This window comes from Pseudophryne corroboree, chromosome 8 (assembly GCF_028390025.1).
Source record: "Pseudophryne corroboree isolate aPseCor3 chromosome 8, aPseCor3.hap2, whole genome shotgun sequence".
NCBI classification, from domain to species: Eukaryota; Metazoa; Chordata; class Amphibia; order Anura; family Myobatrachidae; genus Pseudophryne; species Pseudophryne corroboree.
In genome coordinates this window covers 176,961,068-176,972,093 of record NC_086451.1, presented here as the reverse complement: position 1 = coordinate 176,972,093, position 11,026 = coordinate 176,961,068, and positions in this window count along the sequence as shown.

Below are 11,026 nucleotides of genomic sequence, written 5' to 3'. Positions count from 1 at the left end.
GGCATAGCCCTGAATTTTCCAATACGCAGCTCTTTGCAAAAGAGAGATATTGGCAAGGAAAAGCTGTCTTGTACCTTTGCATTTTTCTCCCAAACGAAGGACACTAGAAAGAAAATTTTAAAGCCTCCTGTTAGGCCATCATCTACATGGCATAGCCCTGAATTTTCCAATGCGCAGCTCTTTGCAAAAGAGAGATATTGGCAAGGAAAAGCTGTCTTGTACCTTTGCATTTTTCTCCCAAACGAAGGACACTAGAAAGAAAATTTTAAAGCCTCCTGTTAGGCCATCATCTACACGGCATAGCCCTGAATTTTCCAATGCGCAGCTCTTTGCAAAAGAGAGATATTGGCAAGGAAAAGCTGTCTTGTACCATTGGATTTTTCTCCCAAACGAAGGACACTAGAATAAAAATTTTAAAGCCTCCTGTTAGTGCTTCATCTACACGGTATAGCCCTGAATTTTCCAATGCGTAGCTCTTTGCAAAAGAGAGATATTGGCAAGGAAAAGCTGTCTTGTACCTTTGCATTTTTCTCACAAACGAAGGACACTAGAAATAAAATTTTAAAGCCTCCTGTTAGGCCATCATCTACACGGCATAGCCCTGAATTTTCCAATGCGCAGCTCTTTGCAAAAGAGAGATATTGGCAAGGAAAAGCTGTCTTGTACCTTTGCATTTTTCTCCCAAACGAAGGACACTAGAAAGAAATTTTTAAAGCCTCCTGTTAGGCCATCATCTACACGGCATAGCCCTGAATTTTCCAATGCGCAGCTCTTTGCAAAAGAGAGATATTGGCAAGGAAAAGCTGTCTTGTACCTTTGCATTTTTCTCCCAAACGAAGGACACTAGAAAGAAAATTTTAAAGCCTCCTGTTAGGCCATCATCTACACGGCATAGCCCTGAATTTTCCAATGCGCAGCTCTTTGCAAAAGAGAGATATTGGCAAGGAAAAGCTGTCTTGTACCATTGGATTTTTCTCCCAAACGAAGGACACTAGAATGAAAATTTTAAAGCCTCCTGTTAGTGCTTCATCTACACGGTATAGCCCTGAATTTTCCAATGCGTAGCTCTTTGCAAAAGAGAGATATTGGCAAGGAAAAGCTGTCTTGTACCTTTGCATTTTTCTCCCAAACGAAGGACACTAGAAAGAAAATTTTAAAGCCTCCTGTTAGGCCATCATCTACACGGCATAGCCCTGAATTTTCCAATGCGCAGCTCTTTGCAAAAGAGAGATATTGGCAAGGAAAAGCTGTCTTGTACCTTTGCATTTTTCTCCCAAACGAAGGACACTAGAAATAAAATTTTAAAGCCTCCTGTTAGGCCATCATCTACACGGCATAGCCCTGAATTTTCCAATGCGCAGCTCTTTGCAAAAGAGAGATATTGGCAAGGAAAAGCTGTCTTGTACCTTTGCATTTTTCTCCCAAACGAAGGACACTAGAAAGAAAATTTTAAAGCCTCCTGTTAGGGCTTCATCTACACGGTATAGCCCTGAATTTTCCAATGCGCAGCTCTTTGCAAAAGAGAGATATTGGCAAGGAAAATCTGTCTTGTACTTTTGCATTTTTCTCCCAAACGAAGGAAACTAGAAAGAAAATTTTAAAGCCTCCTGTTAGGCCATCATCTACACGGTATAGCCCTGAATTTTCCAATGCGCAGCTCTTTGCAAAAGAGAGATATTGGCAAGGAAAAGCTGTCTTGCACCTTTGCATTTTTCTCCCAAACGAAGGACACTAGAAAGAAAATTTTAAAGCCTCCTGTTAGGCCATCATCTACCCGGCATAGCCCTGAATTTTCCAATACGCAGCTCTTTGCAAAAGAGAGATATTGGCAAGGAAAAGCTGTCTTGTACCTTTGCATTTTTCTCCCAAACGAAGGACACTAGAAAGAAAATTTTAAAGCCTCCTGTTAGGGCTTCATCTACACGGTATAGCCCTGAATTTTCCAATGCGCAGCTCTTTGCAAAAGAGAGATATTGGCAAGGAAAAGCTGTCTTGTACCTTTGCATTTTTCTCCCAAACGAAGGACACTAGAAAGAAAATTTTAAAGCCTCCTGTTAGGCCATCATCTACATGGCATAGCCCTGAATTTTCCAATGCGCAGCTCTTTGCAAAAGAGAGATATTGGCAAGGAAAAGCTGTCTTGTACCTTTGCATTTTTCTCCCAAACGAAGGACACTAGAAAGAAAATTTTAAAGCCTCCTGTTAGGCCATCATCTACACGGCATAGCCCTGAATTTTCCAATGCGCAGCTCTTTGCAAAAGAGAGATATTGGCAAGGAAAAGCTGTCTTGTACCATTGGATTTTTCTCCCAAACGAAGGACACTAGAATGAAAATTTTAAAGCCTCCTGTTAGTGATTTATCTACACGGTATAGCCCTGAATTTTCCAATGCGTAGCTCTTTGCAAAAGAGAGATATTGGCAAGGAAAAGCTGTCTTGTACCTTTGCATTTTTCTCCCAAACGAAGGACACTAGAAATAAAATTTTAAAGCCTCCTGTTAGGCCATCATCTACACGGCATAGCCCTGAATTTTCCAATGCGCAGCTCTTTGCAAAAGAGAGATATTGGCAAGGAAAAGCTGTCTTGTACCTTTGCATTTTTCTCCCAAACGAAGGACACTAGAAAGAAAATTTTAAAGCCTCCTGTTAGGCCATCATCTACACGGCATAGCCCTGAATTTTCCAATGCACAGCTCTCTGCAAAAGAGAGATATTGGCAAGGAAAAGCTGTCTTGTACCATTGGATTTTTCTCCCAAACGAAGGACACTAGAATGAAAATTTTAAAGCCTCCTGTTAGTGCTTCATCTACACGGTATTGCCCTGAATTTTCCAATGCGTAGCTCTTTGCAAAAGAGAGATATTGGCAAGGAAAAGCTGTCTTGTACCTTTGCATTTTTCTCACAAACGAAGGACACTAGAAAGAAAATTTTAAAGCCTCCTGTTAGGCCATCATCTACACGGCATAGCCCTGAATTTTCCAATGCGCAGCTCTTTGCAAAAGAGAGATATTGGCAAGGAAAAGCTGTCTTGTACCTTTGCATTTTTCTCCCAAACGAAGGACACTAGAAAGAAAATTTTAAAGCCTCCTGTTAGGCCATCATCTACACGGCATAGCCCTGAATTTTCCAATGCGCAGCTCTTTGCAAAAGAGAGATATTGGCAAGGCAAAGCTGTCTTGTACCATTGGATTTTTCTCCCAAACGAAGGACACTAGAATGAAAATTTTAAAGCCTCCTGTTAGTGCTACACGGTATAGCCCTGAATTTTCCAATGCGCAGCTCTTTGCAAAAGAGAGATATTGGCAAGGAAAAGCTGTCTTGTACCTTTGCATTTTTCTCCCAAACGAAGGACACTAGAAAGAAAATTTTAAAGCCTCCTGTTAGGCCATCATCTACACGGCATAGCCCTGAATTTTCCAATACGCAGCTCTTTGCAAAAGAGAGATATTGGCAAGGAAAAGCTGTCTTGTACCTTTGCATTTTTCTCCCAAACGAAGGACACTAGAAAGAAAATTTTAAAGCCTCCTGTTAGGCCATCATCTACACGGCATAGCCCTGAATTTTCCAATGCACAGCTCTCTGCAAAAGAGAGATATTGGCAAGGAAAAGCTGTCTTGTACCATTGGATTTTTCTCCCAAACGAAGGACACTAGAATGAAAATTTTAAAGCCTCCTGTTAGTGCTTCATCTACACGGTATTGCCCTGAATTTTCCAATGCGTAGCTCTTTGCAAAAGAGAGATATTGGCAAGGAAAAGCTGTCTTGTACCTTTGCATTTTTCTCACAAACGAAGGACACTAGAAAGAAAATTTTAAAGCCTCCTGTTAGGCCATCATCTACACGGCATAGCCCTGAATTTTCCAATGCGCAGCTCTTTGCAAAAGAGAGATATTGGCAAGGAAAAGCTGTCTTGTACCTTTGCATTTTTCTCCCAAACGAAGGACACTAGAAAGAAAATTTTAAAGCCTCCTGTTAGGCCATCATCTACACGGCATAGCCCTGAATTTTCCAATGCGCAGCTCTTTGCAAAAGAGAGATATTGGCAAGGAAAAGCTGTCTTGTACCATTGGATTTTTCTCCCAAACGAAGGACACTAGAATGAAAATTTTAAAGCCTCCTGTTAGTGCTACACGGTATAGCCCTGAATTTTCCAATGCGCAGCTCTTTGCAAAAGAGAGATATTGGCAAGGAAAAGCTGTCTTGTACCTTTGCATTTTTCTCCCAAACGAAGGACACTAGAAAGAAAATTTTAAAGCCTCCTGTTAGGCCATCATCTACACGGCATAGCCCTGAATTTTCCAATACGCAGCTCTTTGCAAAAGAGAGATATTGGCAAGGAAAAGCTGTCTTGTACCTTTGCATTTTTCTCCCAAACGAAGGACACTAGAATGAAAATTTGAAAGCCTCCTGTTAGTGCTTCATCTACACGGTATAGCCCTGAATTTTCCAATGCGTAGCTCTTTGCAAAAGAGAGATATTGGCAAGGAAAAGCTGTCTTGTACCATTGGATTTTTCTCCCAAACGAAGGACACTAGAATGAAAATTTTAAAGCCTCCTGTTAGTGCTTCATCTACACGGTATAGCCCTGAATTTTCCAATGCGTAGCTCTTTGCAAAAGAGAGATATTGGCAAGGAAAAGCTGTCTTGTACCTTTGCATTTTTCTCCCAAACGAAGGACACTAGAAATAAAATTTTAAAGCCTCCTGTTAGGCCATCATCTACACGGCATAGCCCTGAATTTTCCAATGCGCAGCTCTTTGCAAAAGAGAGATATTGGCAAGGAAAAGCTGTCTTGTACCTTTGCATTTTTCTCCCAAACGAAGGACACTAGAAAGAAAATTTTAAAGCCTCCTGTTAGGCCATCATCTACACGGCATAGCCCTGAATTTTCCAATGCGCAGCTCTTTGCAAAAGAGAGATATTGGCAAGGAAAAGCTGTCTTGTACCTTTGCATTTTTCTCCCAAACGAAGGACACTAGAAAGAAAATTTTAAAGCCTCCTGTTAGGCCATCATCTACACGGCATAGCCCTGAATTTTCCAATGCGCAGCTCTTTGCAAAAGAGAGATATTGGCAAGGAAAAGCTGTCTTGTACCATTGGATTTTTCTCCCAAACGAAGGACACTAGAATGAAAATTTTAAAGCCTCCTGTTAGGCCATCATCTACACGGCATAGCCCTGAATTTTCCAATGCCTATCTCTTTGCAAAAGAGAGATATCGGCAAGGAAAAGCTGCAATGTACCTTTGCATTTTTCTCCCAAACGAAGGACACTAGAAAGAACATTTTAAAGCCTCCTGTTAGGCAATCATCTACACGGCATAGCTCTGAATTTTCCAATGCCTATCTCTTTGCAAAAGAGAGATATCGGCAAGGAAAAGCTGCAATGTACCTTTGCATTTTTCTCCCAAACGAAGGACACTAGAAAGAAAATTTTAAAGCCTCCTGTTAGGCCATCATCTACACGGCATAGCCCTGAATTTTCCAATGCCTATCTCTTTGCAAAAGAGAGATATTGGCAAGGAAAAGCTGTATTGAACCTTTGCATTTTTCTCCCAAACGAAGGACACTAGAATTAAAATTTTAAAGCCTCCTGTTAGTGCTTCATCTACACGTTATAGCCCTGAATTTTCCAATGCCTATCTCTTTGCAAAAGAGAGATATCGGCAAGGAAAAGCTGCAATGTACCTTTGCATTTTTCTCCCAAACGAAGGACACTAGAAAGAAAATTTTAAAGCCTCCTGTTAGGCCATCATCTACACGGCATAGCCCTGAATTTTCCAATGCCTATCTCTTTGCAAAAGAGAGATATTGGCAAGGAAAAGCTGTATTGTACCTTTGCATTTTTCTCCCAAACGAAGGACACTAGAAAGAAAATTTTAAAGCCTCCTGTTAGGCCATCATCTACACGGCATAGCCTTGAATTTTCCAATGCCTATCTCTTTGCAAAAGAGAGATATCGGCAAGGAAAAGCTGCAATGTACCTTTGCATTTTTCTCCCAAACGAAGGACACTAGAAAGAAAATTTTAAAGCCTCCTGTTAGGCCATCATCTACACGGCATAGCCCTGAATTTTCCAATGCCTATCTCTTTGCAAAAGAGAGATATTGGCAAGGAAAAGCTGTATTGAACCTTTGCATTTTTCTCCCAAACGAAGGACGTTAGAATTAAAATTTTAAAGCCTCCTGTTAGTGCTTCATCTACACGTTATAGCCCTGCATTTTCCAATGCCTATCTCTTTGCAAAAGAGAGATATCGGCAAGGAAAAGCTGTATTGTACCTTTGAATTTTTCTCCCAAACGAAAGACACTAGAATGAAAATTTTAAAGCCTCCTGTTAGTGCTTCATCTACACGTTATAGCCCTGAATTTTCCAATGCCTATCTCTTTGCAAAAGAGAGATATCGGCAAATAAAAGCTGCAATGTACCTTTGCATTTTTCTCCCAAACGAAGGACAATAGAATGAAAATTTTAAAGCCTCCTGTTAGTGCTTCGTCTACACGTTATAGCCCTGAATTTTCCAATGCCTATCTCTTTGCAAAAGAGAGATATCGGCAAGGAAAAGCTGCAATGTACCTTTGCATTTTTCTCCCAAACGAAGGACACTAGAAAGAAAATTTTAAAGCCTCCTGTTAGGCCATCATCTACACGGCATAGCCCTGAATTTTCCAATGCCTATCTCTTTGCAAAAGAGAGATATTGGCAAGGAAAAGCTGTATTGAACCTTTGCATTTTTCTCCCAAACGAAGGACACTAGAATTAAAATTTTAAAGCCTCCTGTTAGTGCTTCATCTACACGTTATAGCCCTGAATTTTCCAATGCCTATCTCTTTGCAAAAGAGAGATATCGGCAAGGAAAAGCTGCATTGTACCTTTGCATTTTTCTCCCAAACGAAGGACACTAGAATGAAAATTTTAAAGCCTCCTGTTAGTGCTTCATCTACACGTTATAGTTCTGAATTTTCCAATGCCTATCTCTTTGCAAAAGAGAGATATTGGCAAGGAAAAGCTGCATTGTACCTTTGCATTTTTCTCCCAAACGAAGGACACTAGAATGAAAATTTTAAAGCCTCCTGTTAGTGCTTCATCTACACGTTATAGCCCTGAATTTTCCAATGCCTATCTCTTTGCAAAAGAGAGATATCGGCAAGGAAAAGCTGTATTGTACCTTTGCATTTTTCTCCCAAACTAAAGACACAAGAATGAAAATTTTAAAGCCTCCTGTTAGTGCTTCATCTACACGTTATAGCCCTGAATTTTCCAATGCCTATCTCTTTGCAAAAGAGAGATATCGGCAAGGAAAAGCTGCAATGTACCTTTGCATTTTTCTCCCAAACGAAGGACACTAGAAAGAAAATTTTAAAGCCTCCTGTTAGGCCATCATCTACACGGCATAGCCCTGAATTTTCCAATGCCTATCTCTTTGCAAAAGAGAGATATCGGCAAGGAAAAGCTGCAATGTACCTTTGCATTTTTCTCACAAACGAAGGACACTAGAAATAAAATTTTAAAGCCTCCTGTTAGGCCATCATCTACACGGCATAGCCCTGAATTTTCCAATGCGCAGCTCTTTGCAAAAGAGAGATATTGGCAAGGAAAAGCTGTCTTGTACCTGTGCATTTTTCTCCCAGACGAAGGACACTAGAAAGAAAATTTTAAAGCCTCCTGGTAGGCCATCATCTACACGGCATAGCCCTGAATTTTCCAATGCGCAGCTCTTTGCAAAAGAGAGATATTGGCAAGGAAAAGCTGTCTTGTACCTGTGCATTTTTCTCCCAGACGAAGGACACTAGAAAGAAAATTTTAAAGCCTCCTGGTAGGCCATCATCTACACGGCATAGCCCTGAATTTTCCAATGCGCAGCTCTTTGCAAAAGAGAGATATTGGCAAGGAAAAGCTGTCTTGTACCTTTGCATTTTTCTCCCAAACGAAGGACACTAGAAAGAAAATTTTAAAGCCTCCTGTTAGGCCATCATCTACACGGCATAGCCCTGAATTTTCCAATGCGCAGCTCTTTGCAAAAGAGAGATATTGGCAAGGAAAAGCTGTCTTGTACCTTTGCATTTTTCTCCCAAACGAAGGACACTAGAAAGAAAATTTTAAAACCTCCTGTTAGGCCATCATCTACACGGCATAGCCCTGAATTTTCCAATGCGCAGCTTTGTGCAAAAGAGAGATATTGGCAAGGAAAAGCTGTCTTGTACCATTGGATTTTTCTCCCAAACGAAGGACACTAGAATGAAAATTTTAAAGCCTCCTGTTAGGCCATCATCTACACGGCATAGCCCTGAATTTTCCAATGCGCAGCTCTTTGCAAAAGAGAGATATTGGCAAGGAAAAGCTGTCTTGTACCTTTGCATTTTTCTCCCAAACGAAGGACACTAGAAAGAAAATTTTAAAGCCTCCTGTTAGGCCATCATCTACACGGCATAGCCCTGAATTTTCCAATGCACAGCTCTTTGCAAAAGAGAGATATTGGCAAGGAAAAGCTGTCTTGTACCTTTGCATTTTTCTCCCAAACGAAGGACACTAGAAAGAAAATTTTAAAGCCTCCTGTTAGGCCATCATCTACACGGCATAGCCCTGAATTTTCCAATGCGCAGCTCTTTGCAAAAGAGAGATATTGGCAAGGAAAAGCTGTCTTGTACCTTTGCATTTTTCTCCCAAACGAAGGACACTAGAAAGAAAATTTTAAAGCCTCCTGTTAGGCCATCATCTACACGGCATAGCCCTGAATTTTCCAATGCGCAGCTTTGTGCAAAAGAGAGATATTGGCAAGGAAAAGCTGTCTTGTACCATTGGATTTTTCTCCCAAACAAAGGACACTAGAATGAAAATTTTAAAGCCTCCTGTTAGGCCATCATCTACACGGCATAGCCCTGAATTTTCCAATGCGCAGCTCTTTGCAAAAGAGAGATATTGGCAAGGAAAAGCTGTCTTGTACCTTTGCATTTTTCTCCCAAACGAAGGACACTAGAAAGAAAATTTTAAAGCCTCCTGTTAGGCCATCATCTACACGGCATAGCCCTGAATTTTCCAATGCACAGCTCTTTGCAAAAGAGAGATATTGGCAAGGAAAAGCTTTCTTGTACCTTTGCATTTTTCTCCCAAACGAAGGACACTAGAAAGAAAATTTTAAAGCCTCCTGTTAGGCCATCATCTACACGGCATAGCCCTGAATTTTCCAATGCGCAGCTCTTTGCAAAAGAGAGATATTGGCAAGGAAAAGCTGTCTTGTACCTTTGCATTTTTCTCCCAAACGAAGGACACTAGAAAGAAAATTTTAAAGCCTCCTGTTAGGCCATCATCTACCCGGCATAGCCCTGAATTTTCCAATACGCAGCTCTTTGCAAAAGAGAGATATTGGCAAGGAAAAGCTGTCTTGTACCTTTGCATTTTTCTCCCAAACGAAGGACACTAGAAAGAAAATTTTAAAGCCTCCTGTTAGGCCATCATCTACACGGCATAGCCCTGAATTTTCCAATGCGCAACTTTGTGCAAAAGAGAGATATTGGCAAGGAAAAGCTGTCTTGTACCATTGGATTTTTCTCCCAAACGAAGGACACTAGAATGAAAATTTTAAAGCCTCCTGTTAGGCCATCATCTACACGGCATAGCCCTGAATTTTCCAATGCCTATCTCTTTGCAAAAGAGAGATATCGGCAAGGAAAAGCTGCAATGTACCTTTGCATTTTTCTCCCAAACGAAGGACACTAGAAAGAACATTTTAAAGCCTCCTGTTAGGCAATCATCTACACGGCATAGCTCTGAATTTTCCAATGCCTATCTCTTTGCAAAAGAGAGATATCGGCAAGGAAAAGCTGCAATGTACCTTTGCATTTTTCTCCCAAACGAAGGACACTAGAAAGAAAATTTTAAAGCCTCCTGTTAGGCCATCATCTACACGGCATAGCCCTGAATTTTCCAATGCCTATCTCTTTGCAAAAGAGAGATATTGGCAAGGAAAAGCTGTATTGAACCTTTGCATTTTTCTCCCAAACGAAGGACACTAGAATTAAAATTTTAAAGCCTCCTGTTAGTGCTTCATCTACACGTTATAGCCCTGAATTTTCCAATGCCTATCTCTTTGCAAAAGAGAGATATCGGCAAGGAAAAGCTGCAATGTACCTTTGCATTTTTCTCCCAAACGAAGGACACTAGAAAGAAAATTTTAAAGCCTCCTGTTAGGCCATCATCTACACGGCATAGCCCTGAATTTTCCAATGCCTATCTCTTTGCAAAAGAGAGATATTGGCAAGGAAAAGCTGTATTGTACCTTTGCATTTTTCTCCCAAACGAAGGACACTAGAAAGAAAATTTTAAAGCCTCCTGTTAGGCCATCATCTACACGGCATAGCCTTGAATTTTCCAATGCCTATCTCTTTGCAAAAGAGAGATATCGGCAAGGAAAAGCTGCAATGTACCTTTGCATTTTTCTCCCAAACGAAGGACACTAGAAAGAAAATTTTAAAGCCTCCTGTTAGGCCATCATCTACACGGCATAGCCCTGAATTTTCCAATGCCTATCTCTTTGCAAAAGAGAGATATTGGCAAGGAAAAGCTGTATTGAACCTTTGCATTTTTCTCCCAAACGAAGGACGTTAGAATTAAAATTTTAAAGCCTCCTGTTAGTGCTTCATCTACACGTTATAGCCCTGCATTTTCCAATGCCTATCTCTTTGCAAAAGAGAGATATCGGCAAGGAAAAGCTGTATTGTACCTTTGAATTTTTCTCCCAAACGAAAGACACTAGAATGAAAATTTTAAAGCCTCCTGTTAGTGCTTCATCTACACGTTATAGCCCTGAATTTTCCAATGCCTATCTCTTTGCAAAAGAGAGATATCGGCAAATAAAAGCTGCAATGTACCTTTGCATTTTTCTCCCAAACGAAGGACAATAGAATGAAAATTTTAAAGCCTCCTGTTAGTGCTTCGTCTACACGTTATAGCCCTGAATTTTCCAATGCCTATCTCTTTGCAAAAGAGAGATATCGGCAAGGAAAAGCTGCAATGTACCTTTGCATTTTT